This window comes from Rutidosis leptorrhynchoides, chromosome 2 (genome assembly GCF_046630445.1).
Source record: "Rutidosis leptorrhynchoides isolate AG116_Rl617_1_P2 chromosome 2, CSIRO_AGI_Rlap_v1, whole genome shotgun sequence".
Lineage (NCBI taxonomy): Eukaryota > Viridiplantae > Streptophyta > Magnoliopsida > Asterales > Asteraceae > Rutidosis > Rutidosis leptorrhynchoides.
The window spans coordinates 99390202-99415160 of record NC_092334.1 but is presented as its reverse complement, the minus strand read 5'-3'; the positions used below and the strand labels follow the sequence as shown (position 1 = coordinate 99415160).

The 24959-nt window shown below is 34.3% G+C and overlaps 1 non-coding gene across 1 annotated transcript; it reads left to right on the top strand.

Moving 5' to 3' along the window:
* The first annotated feature begins 24418 nt into the window (after nt 1–24418).
* LOC139894874 (small nucleolar RNA R71) lies at nt 24419–24525 on the top strand. Its single transcript, XR_011775353.1, has one exon. It is a non-coding gene; the product is annotated as a small nucleolar RNA R71 (small nucleolar RNA).
* Nucleotides 24526–24959: the final 434 nt, after the last annotated feature.

Below are 24959 nucleotides of genomic sequence, written 5' to 3'. Positions count from 1 at the left end.
TTGGAAGCTCGCGTCCACGTAACCTTTTACAGAGAGTTCCTCCTCACCAGACCCGTATATAAGAAACATATCCTTAGTCCTTCTAAGGTATTTCAATATACTTTTAACAGCAATCCAATGACTGTTTCCTGGGTTTTTCTGGTATCTACTTGTCAAGCTAAGAGCGCATGACACATCCGGTCTAGTACATATCATTGCATACATGATTGACCCAATAGCAGACGCGTATGGGACATTCTTCATTTTCTCTTGTTCATCTTTTGTGGTGGGGCACTGAGATGAACTGAGAAGTGTTCCTCTTTGAATAGGTACCAAACCTTTCTTAGAGTTCTCCATCTTGAACCTTTTCAAGACCTTTTCAATGTATGCACTTTGATTCAAACCTATCAATTTCTTGGATCTATCCCTGTAGATTCCAATCCCCAAAATGTATTTTGCTTCTCCAATATCCTTAATGGAGAAGCAACTACTTAGCCAAGTCTTAACTCCTTGCATTTGTGGAACATCATTTCCAAATAATAATATATCATCCACATATAGTACAAGGAACATGACAGTGCTCCCACTAGCTTTCTTATATACACAAGCTTCATCACCATTTTTAATGAAGCCAAATTTCTCGGCTTCCTCATTAAAACGATGATTCCACATTCTAGATGCTTGTTTCAATCCGTAGATTGACTTCTTTAACTTGCATACCTTTTTAGGATATTTCGGATCGACAAAACCTTCGGGCTGAACCATATAGACATCTTCCTCAAGATATCCGTTTAGGAAAGCAGTTTTGACATCCATTTGCCATATTTCGTAATCATAATGAGCAGCAATGGCAAATAATATCCTGATAGACTTCAGCATTGCCACAGGCAAAAAAGTTTCATCATAATCAACCCCTTGAGTTTGAGTGAAACCTTTTGCAACAAGTCTAGCTTTATATGTATCCAAGTTTCCATGTATGTCGGTTTTCATTTTGAAAAGCCATTTACAATCAACTAGCCTTGAGCTAGTAGGTTGTTCAACAAGTTCCCAAACTTGGTTGTCATACATGGATTGCATCTCAGCGTTCATGGCTTCCTGCCATTTATCCTTATCAATCCTTGATAAAGCATCTTGGTAGTTTATTGGTTCATCCAAATCAACTACATAGCAACCATCCATGAGAAACCCATATCTCTCAGGAGGATTACTAATCCTACCAGATCTGCGAACGTCTTGTGTATTTTGATCATCCATTTGATCACTCTCAACATTTTCATGTTGAGTGCTAGTGTCAACCAATTGTGTATCATCTACTTGATCTTGAACCTCTTCAAGATCTATCTTCCTTTCACTATTTCCTTCCATTAGGAACTTAGTTTCAAGGAATTCAGCCTTTCGAGCAACAAATACATTTTGCTCGGATGGATCATAGAAATAATATCCCATATCATCCTTGGGATATCCTATGAAGATACACTTCGTGGATCGAGCATTCAACTTATTAGGGACGTAACGCTTAGGATAAGCTTCACATCCCCATACCTTTAAGTATGATAGAGATGGAGGTTTTCCAAACCACATCTCATGAGGAGTTCGTTCCACTTTCTTGGTTGGGGCCATATTTAAAATACGAGCCGCGGAGCATAGACAATAACCCCAAAATGATAGAGGTAACGTGCTTCTAGCCATCATAGATCGAACCATATCCATTAGGGTTCGGTTCCTCCTTTCGGAAACTCCATTAAATTGGGGTGTTCCAGGTGGAGTAAGTTGTGAGATAATCCCACAACTCCTAAGGTGATCTTGGAAAGCATCGCTTAGGTATTCACCTCCTCTATCGGTACGAAGTACCTTGATTGTCTTATTGAGTTGATTTTGTACTTCGCTTTGATATTCTTTGAATGCTTCAAAAGTTTCGTCCTTATGTCTTAACAAGTAGACATATCCAAAACGACTGAAGTCATCAATGAAAGTAACGAAGTATCTTTCACCATTCCTAGCTATGGGCTTAAAGGGTCCACATACATCCGAATGTATTAATCCCAATAAGTCCTTAGCCCTTTCATAGGTCCCTTTGAAAGGTGCTTTAGTCATTTTGCCTTGTAAACAAGATTCACACACATCAAACGAGTCCATCTCATTTGATTTCAAGAGTCCATTCTTTTGAAGTGTATGCATTCGGTTCTTGTTTATGTGACCAAGGCGACAATGCCATAAGTAGGAATCACTCAAATCCCTTTTGAGTTTCTTGGTGCTAGTATGGTATATAGAGCTCGATGATGTGTCATCATGAACCAATTCATAAATTCCATTTGAAGGCGAAGCCTTGAAATAGAATACATTATCTTTAGAAACATGAATATCATCATCAATAAAATTAACAACGTAACCACATTGTTTTAAGCGAGAAATAGAAATGATGTTTCTACACAAATCCGGAGCATACAAAACATTTTCTAAAATAAGTTCCAATCCGCTTGGAAGCTTCAAAATAAAATCTCCTTGAGCTTTAACATGCACCTTTGCACCATTGCCCATATAGAGACTTGATGTTCCCGCCTTATGATCACTTCTTTTGAACCCCTGCAAAGAATTGCAAATATGAGTTCCACATCCCGTGTCTAATACCCATGTATTAGAAGAAGTAATACTAAGCTCTATATATACCATATACATATTACCTGAGGTTTGCCCTGCATCCCTCTTGTCCTTCAACTCCTTAAGATAGACCGGACAGTTTCGTTTCCAATGACCCATCTCACCGCAACCGAAACATGGGTCTTCTTTGGGGTTTGCCTTCTCGGCTACCTTTTGCTTCTTAGCCTTGTTGATGGTTGGGGTAACCATCTTCCCTTTCCCTTTGCCTTGATGGGCGGGTCCTTTTCTCTTGGCCACCTTTGGCTTAGAGGTGTTACCTTTTGACCCACCTTGATCGATTGCTAACACGGGTAAAGCCCTTTTACCCATGCTAGTTTCCGCCGTTCTAAGCATACCGTGAAGCTCACCTATGCTCTTATCCATCCCATTCATATTGTAATTAATTACAAATTGATCAAACCTTTTTGATAGGGAGTTAAGGATAAGATCGGTGGCTAACTCATTTGATATGTTTAGGTTGAGACGGTTAGCACGATCGATAAGGCTTTTCATCTTAAGTACATAAGATGAAACCGATTGGGTATCGTCCATACGACAAGCATGTAGCGCCCGAACCGTTTCGAAACGCTCGACACGCGCTTGTTGGAGGAACATCTCCTTCAATTGCGTTATCATGTCGTATGCACTATGATGCTCGAAATCCTTTTGGAGTTCGGGTATCATAGTCCCAAGCATTAAGCATGAGACTTGAAGGGAGTCGTGGCAATACTTATCATAAGAGGCCATTGCTTCCACATCATTCTCATCCGGTTGATCGGGAATGGGGTCCTCAAGTACATACGCTTTATCCTCTTGTTTGAGGACAATCCGAAGATTGCGGAACCAATCCATAAAGTTGGTATGGTTAAGTTTGTCTTTCTCGAGGAGAGACCGTAACGATAGGTTGTTCATGTTAAGTGGTGCGTTTTGCATGTTGTTGTTGTTATTAGCGGCCATCTACAAAATTTAACAAAGTTCGTTTAAGTATTAATTTAATTTAACATTCAATACCCTTTAAATCCAATTGAATTATTAAATTCTAGAATCCAACGGTAAACCAAATTTCGGTTAGGTGACCTTTATCCCGCAATTTGATTTAGCTAGGTAGTCAATAAATGACAATTGCAATCCATTTGCAACTTCTAGAGTATGGGATCATGCAATCCTTTTGCATGGCATATTTATCCCATCAACGCCTATTTGTTCTTCATGCTTCGGTGACCCTAAGTTCATGATTCCCAAATCAAGTCGTCCTACTTGTATAGACTTGTAAATTTAACATACAAGCGGTTAGGTGACCTTTATCCCACAAGCATGCGAAATTTACCTTAATCATATTAGTTTGCTCATAACGGTTAGGTGACCTTTATCCCATCATGAGTTCCCTAATACTTTTAAGTGTCACACAATAGGATGGCGTTAAACTTGTTGCCTTGTTGTAAAAGGGATTTGAGTTTTCATTAATTCTAGTTTGGGAAAACTTTTATGCCATACACCAACATGCATTTAGTGTATGGTACTTATGAAAAACCAATTTCATGTCTTGTAATTGAGCCAATTACTTGATATAAACCATTTTATGTACGTCATCCTTTTCTTGTTCTTAATAACCATTTATTAAGGTTTTTGGTTGCTATTTTAATTTAACCATTTAAATTTCCGTTTTGCATGTACTTAGAACGTCTAATTTAACCAATTAAATTGTCGTTTTGTTTGTGTTATCTTGTGATTAATTGTATCAACCAAACATACAAAGCAATAATCATACAAACAACCACACATGCAAAATAAGTGTGTTCACAATCTAGCCATTTTGGTGAGCATTTGTTTAGCCGAAAACAAATGCCACCGGTTAAGGGGTTATAACACAAAGCAAGAGATTTCCAATCTCCCACTTAATCTTGCATCCAAATGCTCCTTGTGTTCTTCAAGTCTTCATAATCTTGTATCTTCATTTTTACAAAATATGTATCCTAATACATTTTATCTAGAAAATGAAATTACAACCTATTCTATTTTACATACCAAATATAAAATGAATTACATAACAAATGAATGAATTATTACAAACAAATTGAATAATTATTACATGCCATATGAATGAATAATAATACATACCAAATGAATCATAAATCAACCAAACACACATGCATGCAACACAAGGTCAAGGCTAGGATTGTGAACATTAACATGCAACCAAAAATGACCAAAATGGCAAGTTCCAAACCCCTTTTGGAACCTCTAAAATTCGGCCATCTCCTCAAACCCACCCAAACCCGAAAATTTTTATATTCCATTTTCATGCATGTACTTGGAATGCAAATATAGTGGGTTTAAAGACAACAATTCGAAGCATATTTCAACAACCTCGGCTCTAGATACCATTGTTGGGATTTAACAAGTTCATAAGTCTTAAAACCTTTTAAGAAACATAGTAAACGGAAGCGTGTAATTCTCCAATTTAAACTTGTTATTTTTAAACCAATTAAAGCTAAATCCCATCTTGGATCAAGTTGTGAAATGATGCTTACAAAATAACAAGAAAAGATAAGAGTGTCATACCTCCTTAAACTAAGTTTAAGGGCTGAAAATGGCTTGAAAAATGATGAGAAAGATGATGAAACAAAGTACCAACACACCCTTGTATTGGCTAGACTTTAATCACCTTGAATCCTAGCTTCAAACCCTCTTCTTTCGCACCCTGAAAACTGGACAGCAGCAAGTGAAAGAATGATGATGAATGAAGCTTCAAAACTATGAAACCTCAAGGGATAATACCCCAAACTTATCACCAACACCCTAGCCTTTAGTTAGGATTTCATTAGACACTTGAAATGAACTTGAAAATCAAATTTTGAGCTTCCTTTTGGTGCCAAAAGGGCCACGGCAGCAGGCTGCTGCTGAGGTGGTTTTGTGCAGATTTTTCTTCAAGTTCAAATGTGGAAAAACACTTGAAAAACTCATGGTCAAGTCTTGGTTCAAGTAATGTACCATGCACCTTGAAGTTGTGTATTTTTTGGGAGCAACAACATGAGCATGTGTGCTTGCCTTGAAGACTAAAAAAATTCTGCACACTTCTTCATTTTTATATAATAATGACTTTTACTTATATATATATAAACTTGTTATATATATATATATATAAAACCATGTAATTGTTATATTACTTCCATATTTTATAAACCTTTTATAAAATATAACACAACATAATTATTTAAACCTATAAATAATTAAATATAAATTATCCAAATAATTTATCTCAAGTGATGATATTTTAGAAAACCAATTTTCTAAAGTTCAAGTGTCGTGTATTTATTTAACGACCCAATCGTTAAGATTAAATACTTATAAGGTGTCGGTAAGTTTGTTATTGGGTATGACCCGACTTGGATCAAAACATATTAGCCACATTAATTTAATATGTCTCTCGGGCATACGAAATACCTTCATTAACAACATTTAACAAGATCGTTAACCTAAAGGTTTCAAAACAACATTTACATGTAACGACTAACGATGACTTAACGACTCAATTAAAATGTATATACATGTAGTGTTTTAATATGTATTCATACACTTTTGAAAGACTTCAAGACACTTATCAAAATACTTCTACTTAACAAAAATGCATACAATTACATCCTCGTTCAGTTTCATCAACAATTCTACTCGTATGCACCCGTATTCGTACTCGTATAATACACAGCTTTTAGATGTATGTACTATTGGTATATACACTCCAATGATCAGCTCTTAGCAGCCCATGTGAGTCACCTAACACATGTGGGAACCATCATTTGGCAACTAGCATGAAATATCTCATAAAATTACAAAAATATGAGTAATCATTCATGACTTATTTACATGAAAACAAAATAACATATCCTTTATATCTAATCCATACACCAACGACCAAAAACACCTACAAACACTTTCATTCTTCAATTTTCTTCATCTAATTGATCTCTCTCAAGTTCTATCTTCAAGTTCTAAGTGTTCTTCATAAATTCCAAAAGTTCTAGTTTCATAAAATCAAGAATACTTTCAAGTTTGCTAGCTCACTTCCAATCTTGTAAGGTGATCATCCAACCTCAAGAAATCTTTGTTTCTTACAGTAGGTTATCATTCTAATACAAGGTAATAATCATATTCAAACTTTGGTTCAATTTCTATAACTATAACAATCTTATTTTAAGTGATGATCTTACTTGAACTTGTTTTCGTGTCATGATTCTGCTTCAAGAACTTCGAGCCATCCAAGGATCCATTGAAGCTAGATCCATTTTTCTATTTTCCAGTAGGTTTATCCAAGGAACTTAAGGTAGTAATGATGTTCATAACATCATTCGATTCATACATATAAAGCTATCTTATTCGAAGGTTTAAACTTGTAATCACTAGAACATAGTTTAGTTAATTCTAAACTTGTTCGCAAACAAAAGTTAATCCTTCTAACTTGACTTTTAAAATAAACTAAACACATGTTCTATATCTATATGATATGCTAACTTAATGATTTAAAACCTGGAAACACGAAAAACACCGTAAAACCGGATTTACGCCGTCGTAGTAACACCGCGGGCTGTTTTGGGTTAGTTAATTAAAAACTATGATAAACTTTGATTTAAAAGTTGTTATTCTGAGAAAATTATTTTTATTATGAACATGAAACTATATCCAAAAATTATGGTTAAACTCAAAGTGGAAGTATGTTTTCTAAAATGGTCATCTAGACGTCGTTCTTTCGACTGAAATGACTACCTTTACAAAAAAGACTTTTAACTTATTTTTCCGACTATAAACCTATACTTTTATGTTTAGATTCATAAAATAGAGTTCAATATGAAACCATAGTAATTTGATTCACTCAAAACGGATTTAAAATGAAGAAGTTATGGGTAAAACAAGATTGGATAATTTTTCTCATTTTAGCTACGTGAAAATTGGTAACAAATCTATTCTAACCATAACTTAATCAACTTGTATTTTATATTATGTAATCTTGAGATACCATAGACATGTATACAATGTTTCGACCTATCATGTCGACACATCTATATATATTTCGGAACAACCATAGACACTCTATATGTGAATGTTGGAGTTAGCTATACAGGGTTGAGGTTGATTCCAAAATATATATAGTTTGAGTTGTGATCAATACTGAGATACGTATACACTGGGTCGTGGATTGATTCAAGATAATATTTATCGATTTATTTCTGTACATCTAACTGTGGACAACTAGTTATAGGTTACTAACGAGGACAGCTGACTTAATAAACTTAAAACATCAAAATATATTAAAAGTGTTGTAAATATATTTTGAACATACTTTGATATATATGTATATATTGTTATAGGTTCGTGAATCAACCAGTGGCCAAGTCTTACTTCCCGACGAAGTAAAAATCTGTGAAAGTGAGTTATAGTCCCACTTTTAAAATCGAATATTTTTGGAATGAGAATACATGCAGGTTTTATAAATGATTTACAAAATAGACACAAGTACATGAAACTACATTCTATGGTTGAATTATCAAAATCGAATATGCCCCTTTTTATTAAGTCTGGTAATCTAAGAATTAGGGAACAGACACCCTAATTGACGCGAATCCTAAAGATAGATCTATTGGGCTTAACAAACCCCATCCAAAGTACCGGATGCTTTAGTACTTTGAAATTTATATCATATCCGAAGGGTGTCCCGGAATGATGGGGATATTCTTATATATGCATCTTGTTAATGTCGGTTACCAGGTGTTCACCATATGAATGATTTTTATCTCTATGTATGGGATGTGTATTGAAATATGAAATCTTGTGGTCTATTATTATGATTTGATATATATAGGTTAAACCTATAACTCACCAACATTTTTGTTGACGTTTTAAGCATGTTTATTCTCAGGTGATTATTAAGAGCTTCCGCTGTCGCATACTTAAATAAGGACGAGATTTGGAGTCCATGCTTGTATGATATTGTGTAAAAACTGCATTCAAGAAACTTATTTTGTTGTAACATATTTGTATTGTAAACCATTATGTAATGGTCGTGTGTAAACAGGATATTTTAGATTATCATTATTTGATAATCTACGTAAAGCTTTTTAAACCTTTATTGATGAAATAAAGGTTATGGTTTGTTTTAAAATGAATGCAGTCTTTGAAAAACGTCTCATATAGAGATCAAAACCTCGCAACGAAATCAATTAATATGGAACGTTTTTAATCAATAAGAACGGGACATTTCAGCCGTCTACTTAGGTCCCGTTACGTGGTCATAAGTCTTTAAAATGACGTTTGACCAAAAATATGTCGCATTCATTTCAAATGTAAAGATGTTTCAAGTTTACAAAAGTAGTTCAATGACTAGTTACATTACAACATTTAACATACAAATGAAACCTATGCGACATAATTTAAAAGTAAGTTAAAAGACGCTCCATGTATGCATGTATACTCGACATCCAAGCAAGTATCAAAATAGTGAGCGGAAGCATGTAACACGTATTGTTCAAAGACCTTAGAAAAACATAGAAAATCTATCAACGAAAACGTTGGTGAAATCATAGGTTTAGTAAGTGAGTACGTAAGTAAGTAAGTTGAACCACAAGTTTAGTATAAGCCGATTATTCCAATAATTTGAATTCCATAAATTTTGTTGTTTACCGACACCCAATTATCAAAGCTTAACTGTATCATTTACCTCAGCATAAAAGTGTTAGAACATACACCGTAACAAAATATGTATTTCATTCGCTTAATGGTAGCGAACCGTCCGAATGAGGATTAGTCAAACCCGTATGGATCCACACAACATAGTCTCGCTTACACCATCAGGTGTAACTAATGATAACTGAATTGAGGTTTTTTGTTCAAACTCGTATGTATCTTTGTATTCGTATTTATGTTCAAAGAATAAAAGTATGAAAAGTATATATACATATGAAATGTATATAAGTATGTAATGCATATGTTTCTCAGCCCACGATTTAAAAGTATAAAAGTTGTTGAAAAGGTGGGACTATGATCTCACCTCGAGTGCAAGAGTATAAAAGCACTTCACAAGTAAACGTGTGCAAGAGCGAATGCTAGTCTTGACCTAAATAATAGGTTGTATCAATAACGGTAAACACGATTGGTCAAAGTTGTTCAATTAGTCTTATGGCTCATTACGACTCAATTATATAGCATGTGAATCAAGTTGTCAAGTTTCATGCAAGAATCAAGTATAAAAGCACGTTAGAACGATTGCAAAAGTGTTTGGTTAAGTTTGACTAAAAGTCAAACTTGGTCAAAGTCAAAGTCAAAGTAAACGGGGTTGGGTCGGGTTTCCGACCATTACACATAAAAACGTAGTCATATATAAGCATGTTGGCAAAATTTCATGTTAAACGGAGTTGCGGGTAAGCAGGAACGAATTTGGAAAAATCACAAAATGGCTTTGGTCAGGGAGAATCTCGCGACCGCGAGTCCCAACCTTGCGACCGCGAAGTGGTATTTTTCAGCATCTGGTGAACGCGACCCAAACCTTATGATCACGAAGTGGGTATTTTCAGGAGCTGTTTGCTGAATTTGTTATATGCACGAATCAAACTTCAATCTAACATAAATCATGAACCGAAAACATCCAAAACAAGTATTGATGTGTGCGAGGGGTACTAGGAAATAGTATTATTTTTATAACGAAATACTATTAAATATGATACAATTTTACACAAGATATTTATTTATTTATAGAATGGATATACCTAAACCTTGCTACAACACTTATACGCAGTGTACCTAATCGTACAGTAGTGTAGTTTTTAGTAAGTCCGGTTCGTCCACAGGGAATTCTTAAACAAGCTTAACGCTATATTAGTTTAAAATTTATAAAAATACAAATATATATATATAAGTGATATTATTATTATAAAAGGGGGTTTTTACCATTTAATGACCGGTTTGTCGATTTTTAAAACTTTAGTCGCAGTTAAAACCTAATGTAAAATATTAAAAATAAATATAACTTAATTTAAAGCGTAAGGTAAATAACGATAATGAAATTGTGATAAACAAAAGGGCGATAAAATAAAATTGCGATAATTAAAGAGTACGATAATTAAAAGTGCAATTAAATACAATGACAATAAATAAAAGTGCGATAATTAAAAGTGCAATTAAATATGAAATAAAAGAAATTAAATATGAAATAAAGGAATTATGCTTATTTAAACTTCTGTAATCATGATGTTTGACGTGTTGATTTTAGTTTATTCCCATGGGTTAATTGTCCTTTGTCCTGGATTATTTAATATGTCCGTCTGGTTTTTGTCCATAACAGTCCATCAGTCATAAATATAAAGTGCGAGTGTCCTCGTCAAATTATCATTATATCCGAAGTCAAATATTCCAACTAATTGGGGACTTAAACTGTAACAAGGTTTTAATACTTTGTTTAATAATTACACCAGGATATCGACTGCGTGTAACCCAAGGTTTTAATACTTTGTTAACAATTATGCCAAGTGTCCTTGTACATAATTTCACCCCTGTTTTAATAATTCCATAGACTATTAATCCATTCCGGTGTCCGGTTAAATGAACGATTATTCGTACATATAAATATCCCGCCCATCGTATCCGATCGAGTGTATGTAGTTATTTATAGGTACGTCCAATTATAAATCTTCATATTAAATTAACAAACTATCATTTAATTAAACAAATATAAAGCCCATTAATAGCCCATAGTCTAATTTCTACAAGTGTCGTTCTTTTGTCCAAACCCCAATTATGGTACAAAGCCCAATTACCCAATCTTAATATTTTTAGCCCAACATCATGATTACTTCGGTATTAAATAAGCATAATAATAACTTAGCTACGAGACATTAAATTAAAAATAACATTAACCATAACTTACAGTGATTAAAAATAGCGTACCGTTACACGGACAGAATTTCGACTTACACCCTTACAACATTCGCTAACATACCCTTATTATTAGAAATTAAAATTAAATTTAAAATTAAAATATAATATATATATATATATATATATATATATATATATATATATATATCGTATGATAGAGAGAAAGAAAAAGATGTGTTTATTTTGGCCAAAACGCGTTGAATTTATAGGACCTGGGCTGGATTTCCGAGTCATGCGATCGCATGGCTTTTGTGCCTCCAGACCATGCGATCGAATGGCCAGCTGGGAGAAGTCACATATGTTTGTTTTCTTTCTTGCCGACGTTTATAAATAATAATATAATATATAAATAATTATAAGAATTATTTAAATATTATATTTTATTTATGTGCATAGTTAACTTGTAATTTTTAGTCCGTTGCGTCGAGCGTTGAGAGTTGACTTTGGTCCCGGTTCCGGATTTTTGAACGTCCTTGCGTACAATTTAATATCTTGTATTTTGCGTTTCGCTTCTTGTACTCTTGTAATTTTGAGGCGTTTCTCATCAATAATTGGAACCTCTTTGATTATATTTTGTACTTTTAAGCTTTTTAGTCGTTTGCATCTTCAATTCGTCGAATCTGTCTTTTGTCTTCACCTTTTATTATTTAAACGAATATCACTTGTAAATAGAACAATTGCAACTAAAAGCTTGTCTTTCTTGAGGGATAATGCTATGAAATATATGTTCGTTGTTAGCATTATCAAATATTCCCACACTTGAGCATTGCTTGTCCTCAAGCAATATAGTCTTGAAATAAAAATACTAGAATCACTTCTTTATTCTTCACACTTTGTACATCAGTGATTTCTATACGGCGGTATAAACAATGGTAGTAACGTTGTGGTTTACAGTCCCACATGACTGTGAAAATTTAGATCCCTAAAGGAAATTGGATCTTTATGAAAACATTTGATCTTTTGAAAATTTAATCTAGCTTTTACCCTAGATAAGTTTTTCGGAATAACCCTTCACCGGTGTTTGCAAATTATTTTTGTGGGTTTGGTGGGTTTCATATTTGAAAATTTTAGCTCAAAACTTGTGGTTTTGTGTCACCCACTTGCTAACCTTGTATTAGGAAAGCAACACGTCCAGTATACTTGCTCCGTATATTATCTTTCGGTAAACTACCGTTCGGTTGTAAAGGAAAGCGTTGAACAAGCGACTGTTAAGGCAATGTCCCCTGACATGCTTTTAATTATGGTCTATAACGTCTCGGATGCAATTACTATCCTTGGTAGGAGCAATAGTAAAGCTCACCCTTATAATGTTCTGGTCTGGCACAAGGTCCTGTCTTTGACCATGCTATGCAACCACCGTTCTTACGGTTAACACCTGATTTGGTTCAGGTGACCTAATGAATTCCAGGTGAATACCTAGGATTTTACGTTCAATGGTAATGAACGCATTGAAAATGGGTTTTCAGAAAACAAATCGGTTTGTAATTTTTATCAAAATATTTTCTCGTTCAAGCTCGAGTTTAGATATCATTGAATTCCATGAGTTTGTAATTCTCAATCTTTAAGGTCAATCTCAAGGATTGAGTAATATCAGTCTTAAAAGCTGATTTTTGATCTTTAAGGAGATTATCCTTTCTAGGGATCTGATTCATTAGTCTTATCAAGCTAATTTGCACGGCGTCCTCCCCATTTTACAAGACAGATCCTCTCATGGTTAGAATAAGTCTGACCACTTGGCGACCCTGTTTGATGCTGAGGTCCATGGATTTCCTGCTGATTTTAGAGATGACTTTTCTAGATTTTTCGTCAACCTACAGATGGTCTGGACGACAACTTCCTGACCTAAATCAAGAAGCGCGTTTCTTTTTCGGAAGACTTTACTTCCTTTTAATGATGGAATTGATTCATCGTGTAGATCCATCTTTCTTTCAAATATATTACAGTAAATCGGGTAAAATATTTAATTTTGTCCAAAACAAAAGCATCTTCAGTTATTTGTACAAAAATATGTGATATATGTTCAAAATAACATGGTAAATTTTTCCCACACTTGGCTTTTATTTTCCTTTCTTTGCCTTTTTATTGTCCTCTATTCCATTTTAAATGAATTCTAACATTTTGGTTTATTTCTCAATTTATGTTCTTTCCGAGGTAACTATAATTTCGGTGTTAACACCTAGTTTTATCATTCATAAATATGTATAAACATGATTTTGAGTTCATTTAATTGAAAATTTTGAAATTTTTTACTAGAATTGGGTAGTCAGTATATAAGACTAGGGCTGTTCTTTATTATCAGAGAGCACTAGATTCTAATACAACTACTGCGTTACTAGTATTTCTAATGGTAACCAAGTGTATAAGTTTAAAATTTTAAAAATTCGAAAGAATTTAACCCCTTCCCACACTTAAGATCTTGCAATGCCCTCATTTGCAAGAAATCAGTAACAATTTAAATTATTGAGGGTGATTAGCGTAGAAAAATGATTAAATTTTACCAAAGTTTCCAAACATATTGGCGTTTGTTTACTGAATGATAAATGGTGCATATCATTTGTTCATTCCGTCTTGTTGTTATTTCACATATATTTTGCATCTTGTCGTCAAAATTAGTTGCTTTTGCTGAACTTAATGCCAGTCTTTGAAAATGCGTTGTTTTACCCTGTTGTGTACATAAGATAAACTGCAAACATATATACATATTTTTGAAGTTTGGTATATTACCCCACATTCAAAATTATTAAAAATCTAAGAATAAAAGTTAGAAAATTATAAAAACTATTACAATATTAACATAAGTATTAAACATATCAACATTACAAATTACAAAATAAATAAAACTAAGTAGACTAGGGATGATACTGATACCAATAGGGGTTCCAAGCATAACCATAGGTGCTATAGAATGCTTCGGCAGGGTTATACGTAGGATACGGTGGTTGCATCTCTATAGACCAGGGAGGGAATATGGGTTTTGGTGTAGGAATATAGTTTCTACCTATATGTTGGCAATGAGCTATGATTTGGTTCTGATGAACTTGCCAATCTTCAAATGCTCTCTGTCTAGCATTTTCGTACTCCTGTGAAGCTATAAACCTTTGCATTTCTTGCATCTCATTTCCCCCTCCTACATTACCTTGCTGTTGGTTTCTCTCAACCTGTGGATGTCTACCATGCTATTGTACTGCGGCGTTATTTCGCCTCTTCAAAACTTTCGCACCATGGTATACATTTAAACCTATAGTATCGCGGAGTTCTGGTTTACCCTGTTTTTGCTGAACTTAATGCCAGTCTTTGAAAATGCGCTGTTTTACCCTGTTTTGTACAATTGAAAATATACATACATACAAATATAAACATGCATGACAATTTGAAATGGGACTTAAAATCCCACTTTCAAATCAAAAATGAAACATTAGTACAACATAATAAAAATATTAAACATTACAATAAAAGTATCATAATATAATGTGTTTAAACATAAATAAACAGAAATAATAAAAATTAAAAATCATATAAATTACCAACCGGAACTAAATCAATCTGGATAGGGGTTCCAGTTCATGTCATCGTCCGGGTTCCATGGTTGGTGATAGGTGTACTGGTATGCCTGGTTAGGGTCGTAGAGAGTATAAGGCGGTCTCATCTCGGGCTGGTGTGGAGGATAGTAAGCTGGTCTGGTCAGGACGTAGTGATCCTGAGGTGACAGCCAGCTCATAATCTGACGCTGATGATAGTCCCATCTATCATGCTATCGTTGCCTGGAATGCTCGTAATCATTCCGGGCTTGCCACTGCTCCATTCGACGAAATCTCTCAGCGTTTGTTATGTCTACCTCATCTACATGCTGGTAGACATCAGTCATAGCCTCCCGAATGACATCCCTAATGTCATCCGCTTCCTCCATCTCCTCGTCTGATCCTCTTTCTACCTGCGGATGACTACCTACATAGGGTATTGCCTGGTTGCGTCTACTCTTCAATACCTTAGCACCCGCATAAACCCTCAATCCTAAAAGCTCAACCTGTTCCCTACATTCCAAAAGTGGACCCCCTTGGTTCTTATCTACACCTAAATACTCTCCAATGAGAGTAACAAAAATACCTCCTCCTATAATCCCCCCTTCCTGTATTCCTTCAACCATCTTAGATAAATAAAAACCAACACAGTAAGGGATATTAACAAAGCCTCTTGGGTCTCGAATACACTTTAGGTAAAATAAATTATGTAAGGTCAATTTTTTCTTGTTGTGACCTCTCTGTGTAATCGAGTTAGCCAAAAATCTATGAATTATACGAAGCTCGGCTCTGTTAATATGTAAGTAGGTATGTGTTCCTCCCCGCCCAAAAATATTATAATCTGACATACGCCTCCAGACGGCGTTCGCGTCAAAATTCCTATCTACCCTTTCACCACGATAAATCAAACTCATACAATCGGGTAGTAGTAATTCAGCGGGCGTATATATCTGTAATGCCCTAGCCATGTCCAGCATGGACATCCTTTACATTCTACCGCCAAGTATAAACCTAAGAAAACTTTTATCATCTAATCTATCTACATCTACATTTAATGCTATAGTACTCATCAGCTCAACACACCATTCCTTATATACAGGTCTACGAATGGTGAATAAGCGTTCCCAATCAGTAAAAGAAGAACTGCCATAACTTTGTATCAAATGCTCCCTAACACGGTCAGCAAGTTGGACCCTTTCCAAAGGACCCCAGTCAATTACCCTAGGCACCTCTACATCTTTCGTTATTAATTTGAATTTATTACTTTAATATGCCGGGTAATCTCTCCATCGTCTATCGAATCTCAGATTAGGATGCAATGTGTGTTCAGGAATCGTTGGGTATTCTACAGGTGGATGCATCAGAAATACTATGAATTCAGTAACAAACTGTAGCGGATCATAATAAGGTACATGTTGATCAGGCTGTTGTTGTGGTTCCTGTTGTGGTTCCTGTTGTGGTTCCTGTTGTGGTTCTTGTTCGGGTTCATATTGCATCTCTGGTTTTGGTTCTGGAGCTGGAGCAGGTCGTCTAGATGATGACGATGATGAACCTCCAGTATCGGCTCTCTGTAAAACACATTAAACACAAAATTTGTGCATCCAAATATGCATTAGTGTTAGCAAAATAACAATTTAAAACAATCACAATAACATGTTAAATCAAACTTAAACTTATATGCATTTTCATAATTTTTACAATTCTATACTTTTTCAAATAAGCACATATGAAAATGTAGACAAAGTTCATAAGCATTTAACTCAAATAACATGTCAAAATAGTCATTACTAACAATTAAACAAGTCTCAAATGGAAATTATATCAAATTAATCAAGTTCATGAATTTTGCACCTAAAAAGTCCACTTTAATCTCCAAAAATCATGTTTAGGATCAATGTTTGGATCATTTAACTACCTAAACATGTTACACTACTTAATTTAGCAATAATTCATGACAAAAATCAGCCATAACCTGTTTATATCAAAAAGCTCAAAATTGCTCAAGAACACAAACCCTAGATTTTTAAAAATTTTGAAGTTTTCGGCTTCAAATCATGTTAAATAGCATCAATCTAGGTTATTCATGCATAAAATACTATCAATTTAACACTAATTACACTAGAAATTAATAAAATTGCATTAGGTAAAATATTGGTAATTATCACAAAAACTAGAGAATTTAAGAGTTTAGGGGTGTAATTTTTACCTTCTTTGAAAAGCTTCTGAACAATTTCATGATTAGAGCGAAAAATTTGACGAATTACGGTGAATTTTGGCGAATTTTAGAGGTGATTTGGGAGTATTTTCGTGTATATGTGTGTGTATTGTGGTGAAGAGCAGAGCAGCTCGCTGCTTTTTCTATCTGGCCTGTTTTCCAGCTCCATGCGATCGCATGGAGTTGGAGTTCAAAACCCATGCGATCGCATGGGGGTCCGGGTACAGTGACTTTGACTTCTTTTTTTTTCTTTTTTTTTTATAAAACCTTATAACTTATAAAACATATAATTAATAAATTTTTAAAAATTTTTATTCTTTTTAGGATGAGGGCGTTTCGGATCGATGTCCTAGTCCGTCCCTCGACAAAATTTTAAAATTTGTCAATTTTTAAGCGCGGTTTTAAAAGTAAAGATTTTTGGGTTTTTTAAATGTTTTTGGCATACTTTAGTTCAATAAGATTAAAAATAATGATAATAAAAGTTCTCGTCCCTCCCTTGGGTAAAGCAATTTAGGTTCAACGACCTAGTCTTCAACTTACGACGAATTTTAAAAATCATATTTTTAACTTAGCGAAATAAAGTAAATTTTTGTTTTTAAATTCACACCAAACTTAAATTTAAAATGCATAAAATTAAAAATTCATATTAAAAATTCACACCAAACTTAAATTTATATTTTTGTTTTTATACATACAAACTTATATTAAAATATTAATTTTTTTAAATATTTACAATTTTAAATATATTGATTTAAAAAGTTTACAATATTATTTTAATATTAATTTTAAAAACAAAGTAAAAATAAAATTAAAAATCTTTTTGGTCTTTTATCCCACTTTAATCAATCAAATATTATCAAAAACATACGCCCCTCTTTTCGGTAAAGTAATTTCAGTTTCATAACCTAGTTTAACTCATGACGAATTTTTGAAATATTTTGGGTTGATTGATTAAAGATATTTATACCTTAAGAATAAACGGTAAATTTCGCAGTGATGTAATAAATTTTTGTATGATATCAATAATTTCGGTCGCAAGACCTAATTTTATTGAATACCAATTTAATACTTTATAGCGAACAACTTAGCGTTTATTATCAAAAGGTTAAAAATAAAAATAAAAATAAAAACTGTACATACTTATTTGTGAAATAGATTTCTTAGTGATATGCTCTAGCCCACTCATAAGATAGTCGGACTAATTGGTTTTCCATAGCTACATAGGCGTAACCTCGAGCATTCAACGTTTTTTCTTCTAAACATATGAACGGTCCATCTCTGCATAAAGTAACAAATTCAGTATTGGAATATGTCTGATTTGTTGAGCATTTTCCTTCGTGTGACCATTTTCCGCATTTGTGACATCTTTCAAGGTGTCGAGCTCTCCTTTTCGCTGAGGATTTTGATTTTTCTTTACCAAATTGTAACTTATTATTTTCGTTCCTGGATTCTTTTCTTACTCCGTCCAATTTACCTCTGATTAATGATACTATTTCACTTGGAAGGGTGTCATTATTATGTTTAGTGATCAAAGCGTATAGCATTAGACCATGGTTTAGTTCACAGGAAGTCTTCATCTCGTAAAACCTAAAAAAAATAAAAATTCAGAATGGGGGGAGAAGACTAGTTCTTTAGGGTCTGCTAGGGAAAGACCATTCGGATTCCATTTTCGAGAACTACACGAAAACAGAACATCTAACTCTAACAGAAATACATATTATCCTTTAAAGACTTGATTCTCCCCACACTTATTTAGCTGTGGTGTTGAAAATGTGATTAACTTCGTTGTCAACTTCCATTAGACTATCTATGTAATGTTTAACTCTGTGACCATTAACCTTAAATTCAATCCCATTTGAATTTATTAATTCTACTGTTCCGTACGGGAAAACTCTTTTGACTATAAATGGTCCAGACCATCTTGATTTCAATTTTTCAGGAAATAGCTTGAATCGTGAATTGAAAAGAAGAACCCTATCTCCTTCTTTAAATTCTTTTGAACTTCTAATTCTTTTATCATGCCATTTCTTCGTTCTTTCTTTATAGATTAACGAATTTTCAAATGCTTCATGTCTTAATTCTTCTAATTCGTTTAATTGACTTAACCGTAGACGTCCGGCTTCATGTAAATCAAGATTACATGTCTTCAAAGCCCAAAATGCTTTGTGTTCAATTTCTACTAGAAGATGACATGCTTTTCCGTAAACGAGTTTAAAAGGTGTGGTACCAATTGGAGTTTTGTAGGCTGTTCTAAAAGCCCAGAGTGCACCCTCCAATTTAATGGACCATTCCTTCGGATTTGATCCTACGGTTTTTTCTAGAATACGTTTAATGCTTGGTTGGTATTTTCAACTTGTCCACTTGTTTGTGGATGATATGCGGTGGAGATTTTATGAGTTACTCCATATCTTTTAAGAACTTTCTCAAGTTGATTATTACAAAAATGAGTACCCCGATCACTTATTAAAGCTTTCGGTGTTCCAAACCTTGCAAAAAGACGTTTGAAAAAGTTGACTACAACTTGTGCATCGTTAGTTGGGAGAGCTTGTGCTTCCGCCCATTTAGATACATAATCAATGGCAACGAGAATGTATAGATTATTATGAGATTTTGGAAATGGACCCATAAAGTCAATACCCTAAATGTCAAATACTTCACATACTTGAATGACATTTTGTGGCATTTCATCACGTTGACTTATTTTTCTGGCCCTTTGACAAGCATCACATGATTTGCAAAGAAGGTGTGCGTCTTTGAAAATTGTAGGCCAATAGGATCCAGCATCGTAAACTTTTCTTGCTGTTAGTTGAGGCCCATAATGCCCTCCTGTTGGTCCTGTGTGACAATGGTTTAAGATTTTACTAGCTTTATCTTCGAATACACATCGCACATGTTCTATATCTATATGATATGCTAACTTAATGATTTAAAACCCGAAAACACGATAAACACCATAAAACTGGATATACGCCGTCGTAGTAACACCGCGGGCTGTTTTGGGTTAGTTAATTAAAAACCTGCATATATTCTCATCCCAAAAATATTAGATTTTAAAAGTGGGACTCACGTACGAAAGACGATTCACAGAATTGTGCTTATTGTGTCCGGGAGCATTCGAAGATGAGGAAGAGAAGATCGACGCGTTTGTGAAAATGCAGTCTTTAAAAAATGTCTCATATAGAGGTCAAAACCTCGCAACGAAATCAATTAATATGGAACGACTGAAATGTCCCATTCCATCGGGACAACTTTTAAACAGACGTGGATCTTCCCAAAAATAGTGTTTTATATCTCTAAAGAATTTCTTTCATTTTAGGTACGATAATCCTTTTTCAAGGAATCCACATATAAGTAGTTTTCATAGTCTGCAAACCATGGAATTTCATTATAATCTATCTTCAATAGATATTCATCAGGAAAGTTGTCTTGTATGGCCGATTCATTTAGAACTTCTAATTCGGGATTTTCAAGACGAGAAAGATGATTAGCGGCGAGATTTTCTGCTCCCTTTTTATCTCGGATTTCAATATCAAACTCTTGTAAGAGTAAGATCCAACAAATTAATCGTGGTTTAGCATCTTGTTTCGAAAATCAGTATCTAAGAGCAGAATGGTCGGTATAGACCACCGTTTTAGCTAGAACTAGATATGAACGAAATTTGTCAAAAGCAAAGACAATAGCAAGGAGTTCTTTTTCAGTAGTTATGTAATTTGTTTGTGCTCCTTGTAACGTCTTACTAGCATAATATATAGGTTGAAATTATTTTTCAATCCTTTGTCCTAAAACGGCTCCCATTGCAAAATCACTTGCATCACACATAAGTTCAAACGGTAGATTCCAATTTGGAGTTATCATGATCGGCGCATTAGTGAGTTTTTCTTTAAGTATATTAAAAGATTTAATGCATTCATCTGAAAAGATGAATGGAGCATCCTTTTCTAGGAGTTTATTCATAGGAGTGGCAATTTTAGAAAAAAAATTTATGAAACGTCGGTAAAAACCGGTATGCCCTAGAAAACTCATAACTCCTCTAACATTGGTGGGATGTGGAAGTTTAGCAATTACATCTACTTTAGCTCTATCTACTTCAATTCCTTCCTTTGAGATTTTATGATCAAGAACGATGCCTTCTTTAACCATGAAATGGCATTTCTCCCAATTAAGAACTAGATTTGATTGTTCGTATCTAATAAGCATTCGTTCAAGATTAACTAGACATGATTCAAAAGTATCACTGAAGACTGAAAAGTCATCCATGAAAACTTCCATGCATTCTTCTATCATGTCGTGAAAGATCGCCATCATGCACCTTTGAAAGGTTGCAGGGGCGTTGCAAAGTCCAAATGGCATGCGTTTGTAAGCAAAAGTACCATAAGGGCACGTGAATGTGGTTTTCTCTTGGTCCTCGGGTGCTATTGGAATTTGAAAATATCCGGAAAAACCATCAAGAAAACAATAGTAACTATTTCCGGCTAATCTTTCCAACATTTGATCAATGAAAGGTAAGGGAAAGTGATCTTTTCTGGTGTCGTCATTCAATTTTCTATAATTAATACAAACACGCCATCCTGTTACAGTCCTAGTAGGAATAAGCTCATTTTTCTCATTTGTGATGACAGTCATGCCACCTTTCTTAGGCACGCATTGAACTGGGCTTACCCATGGACTATCAGAGATTGGATAAATTAAACCTGCATCAAGCAGTTTAATTATTTCTTTCTTAACAACATCTTGCATATTAAGATTTAGTCTTCGTTGGCGTTGCACATACGTTTTATGACCTTCTTCCATAAGGATTTTATGTGTGCAATACGAAGGACTTATTCCTTTAATATCATGAATCTTCCATGCAATGGCTGGTTTATGAGCTTTTAACACAGAAATGAGTTGAGATTTTTCATTTTCAGTAAGAGAAGACAATATTATTACAGGTAATTCAGATTCACCATGTAAATAAGCGTATTCCAAATGGTTTGGAAGTGGCTTTAACTCTAATGTCGGTGGTTCTTCTATCGATGATTTGTATCGATATCTGTCTTCCTCTTTTAGCATTTGAATTTCTTCTGTTGTTGGTTCATATCCATTAGCCATAAGTGTAGCTAACATTTCAGTTTCATCAATTGGTTCAGTTCCTTCTCCTAAAGAACATTCTCCTGTTCCTTGTAATTCTGGAAATTCTTCTAACAATTCTGCATGTGATTCTATATTTTGAATATAATAACATGTATCATCTGCAGATTGCGGTTGTTGCATTGCTCTATCAACTGAAAAGGTAACACTCTCGTCCTCTATACTTAGGGTCAGTTTCTTACCAAACACGTCTATCATTGCTTTAGCCGTGTTTAAGAATGGTCTTTCTAATATGAGAGGAACTTGAGAATCTTCTTCCATGTCTAGAATAACAAAATCTACTGGAAATACTAAAGTACCAACTTTAACTAGCATGTTCTCCATTATCCCTCTAGGATATTTTACTGATCTATCGACTAGTTGTATACTTATTCGTGTTGGTTTCAATTCTCCAAGGCCTAGTTTAGCGTATAGTGAATACGGCATTAAATTTATACTAGCACCTAAGTCTGCCAATGCTTCTATTGAACTAAGACTACCCAGAAAACATGGAATTGTGAAACTTCCTGGATCTGATAATTTTTCTGGTATCTTATTCAACAGCACTGCTGAACAATTAGCATTCATAGTAAAAGCTGAGAGTTCTTCCATTTTCTTTCTATTTGTGATTAGATCTTTCAGAAATTTAGCATATCTAGGCATTCCTGAAATTACATCAATGAAAGGAAGATTTACATTTATCTGTTTAAACATATCCAAGAATTTGGATTGCTCGGCTTCAAGTCTTTCTTTTCTCATTTTACTCGGGTAAGGAAGTGGTGGTTGGTATGGTTTAACATAAGGTTTATCCTTAACTGTGTTATCTTCATTAACCTTTTCAACTACCGGTTCTTTTTCCTTATCTTGCTCAGGTTGTGGTTCTTGTAGCTGTTTACACACGACCATTACATAATGGTTTACAATACAAATATGTTACAACAAAATAAGTTTCTTGAATGCAGTTTTTACACAATATCATACAAGCATGGACTCCAAATCTCGTCCTTATTTAAGTATGCGACAGCGGAAGCTCTTAATAATCACCTGAGAATAAACATGCTTAAAACGTCAACAAAAATGTTGGTGAGTTATAGGTTTAACCTATATATATCAAATCATAATAATAGACCACAAGATTTCATATTTCAATACACATCCCATACATAGAGATAAAATATTATTAATAATATAAATTTATTAATAATATCATACTATAGAATTCTTGTAGGAATATCTTCATCAGAAATTATAGGTATTTCAGGTGGTTTAAGTGTAATACCACTTCTTGTGGTAATGGCTTTAGCTGTTTCATTCCGGAGATTAGCATTTGTATCACTAGGTAGACTTCCCGGTTTTCTTTCACCTATCAACCTTGCTAGGTTGCTCACTTCTTGTTCCAAATTTTGAATAGAAGCTTGTTGATTTCTAAATGCTTGAGCAATTTGTTCATTCGTTTGTTTCAGAGATGTGAAAAATTGAGTTTGAGATTCAACTAGCTTTGACATCATATCTTCTAAATTTGGCTTTTTATCATCGGTTTGTGGTGGTTTGTTTTTAAAAACAGGTCTTTGCTGGTTGTAAGTATTATTGGATACTTGTTGATTACTTGGACCTTGTTGGTTGTTGTATGGAACATTTCGATTATAATTCTGATTTTTATTGTAGTTTGGTCTTGGCGGTTGATAATTATTCTGATAATTATTTCCAGGCCTTTGGTTTATGTATGAAACATTCTCTCTTTGTTCCATTGTTAGTTCAATACTGAGACAATCTTTTGTAAATTGTGGTCCTCCACACTGCTCACAACTAATTCGTATTGAGTGGATATCTTTAGTCATCTTTTCCATTCGTCTCTCGACAGCATCTATCTTTACGGAAATGGAATCTAAGTCATGGTTAGAATCGGCTCTAGCTGCTTTAGATGATCTAACGATATCTTTTTCTTGGTGCCACTCATGTGAGTGGGAAGCAATGATATCTTTTTCTTGTAGTGATGTCGCATCCTTGGTAGAATATTTGTACTATTTGACAGGTGTCTAAACTATGTTGCGGACATCCTCTTAATAACTTTCCAAATCTTGTCCATGCTTCATATAAAGTTTCATTTGGCTTTTGTGTGAACGTAACAATTTCTCCTTGAAGTCTCACGGCTTTAGATGCCGGAAAGAATTGTTTAAGAAAATTTTCAACTAAAACGTCCCATGTATCAATCGCCCCTTCAGGTAATGATTCCAACCAATCTTTGGCTTCTCCCTTTAAAGTCTAAGGAAATAACATGAGATATATCTGTTCATCCTCCACTTCTCTTATTTTAAATAGAGTGCAGATCCTATTAAAGGTACGAAGATGTTCATTTGGATCTTCCTTCGGTGCACCACTAAATTGGCATTGATTAGTTACCATGTGTAGGATTTGTCCTTTGATTTCATAATCTGGCGCATTAATGTCAGGTTGAGTAATTGCGTGACCTTGGCCAGTGCGTTTAGCTCTCATTCGGTCTTCCATACTTAGAGGTTCCAGATTTTCCATGATTGAATTTGTTGAATCTGAATCACTATAGGATTCTGATTTAATGGTTG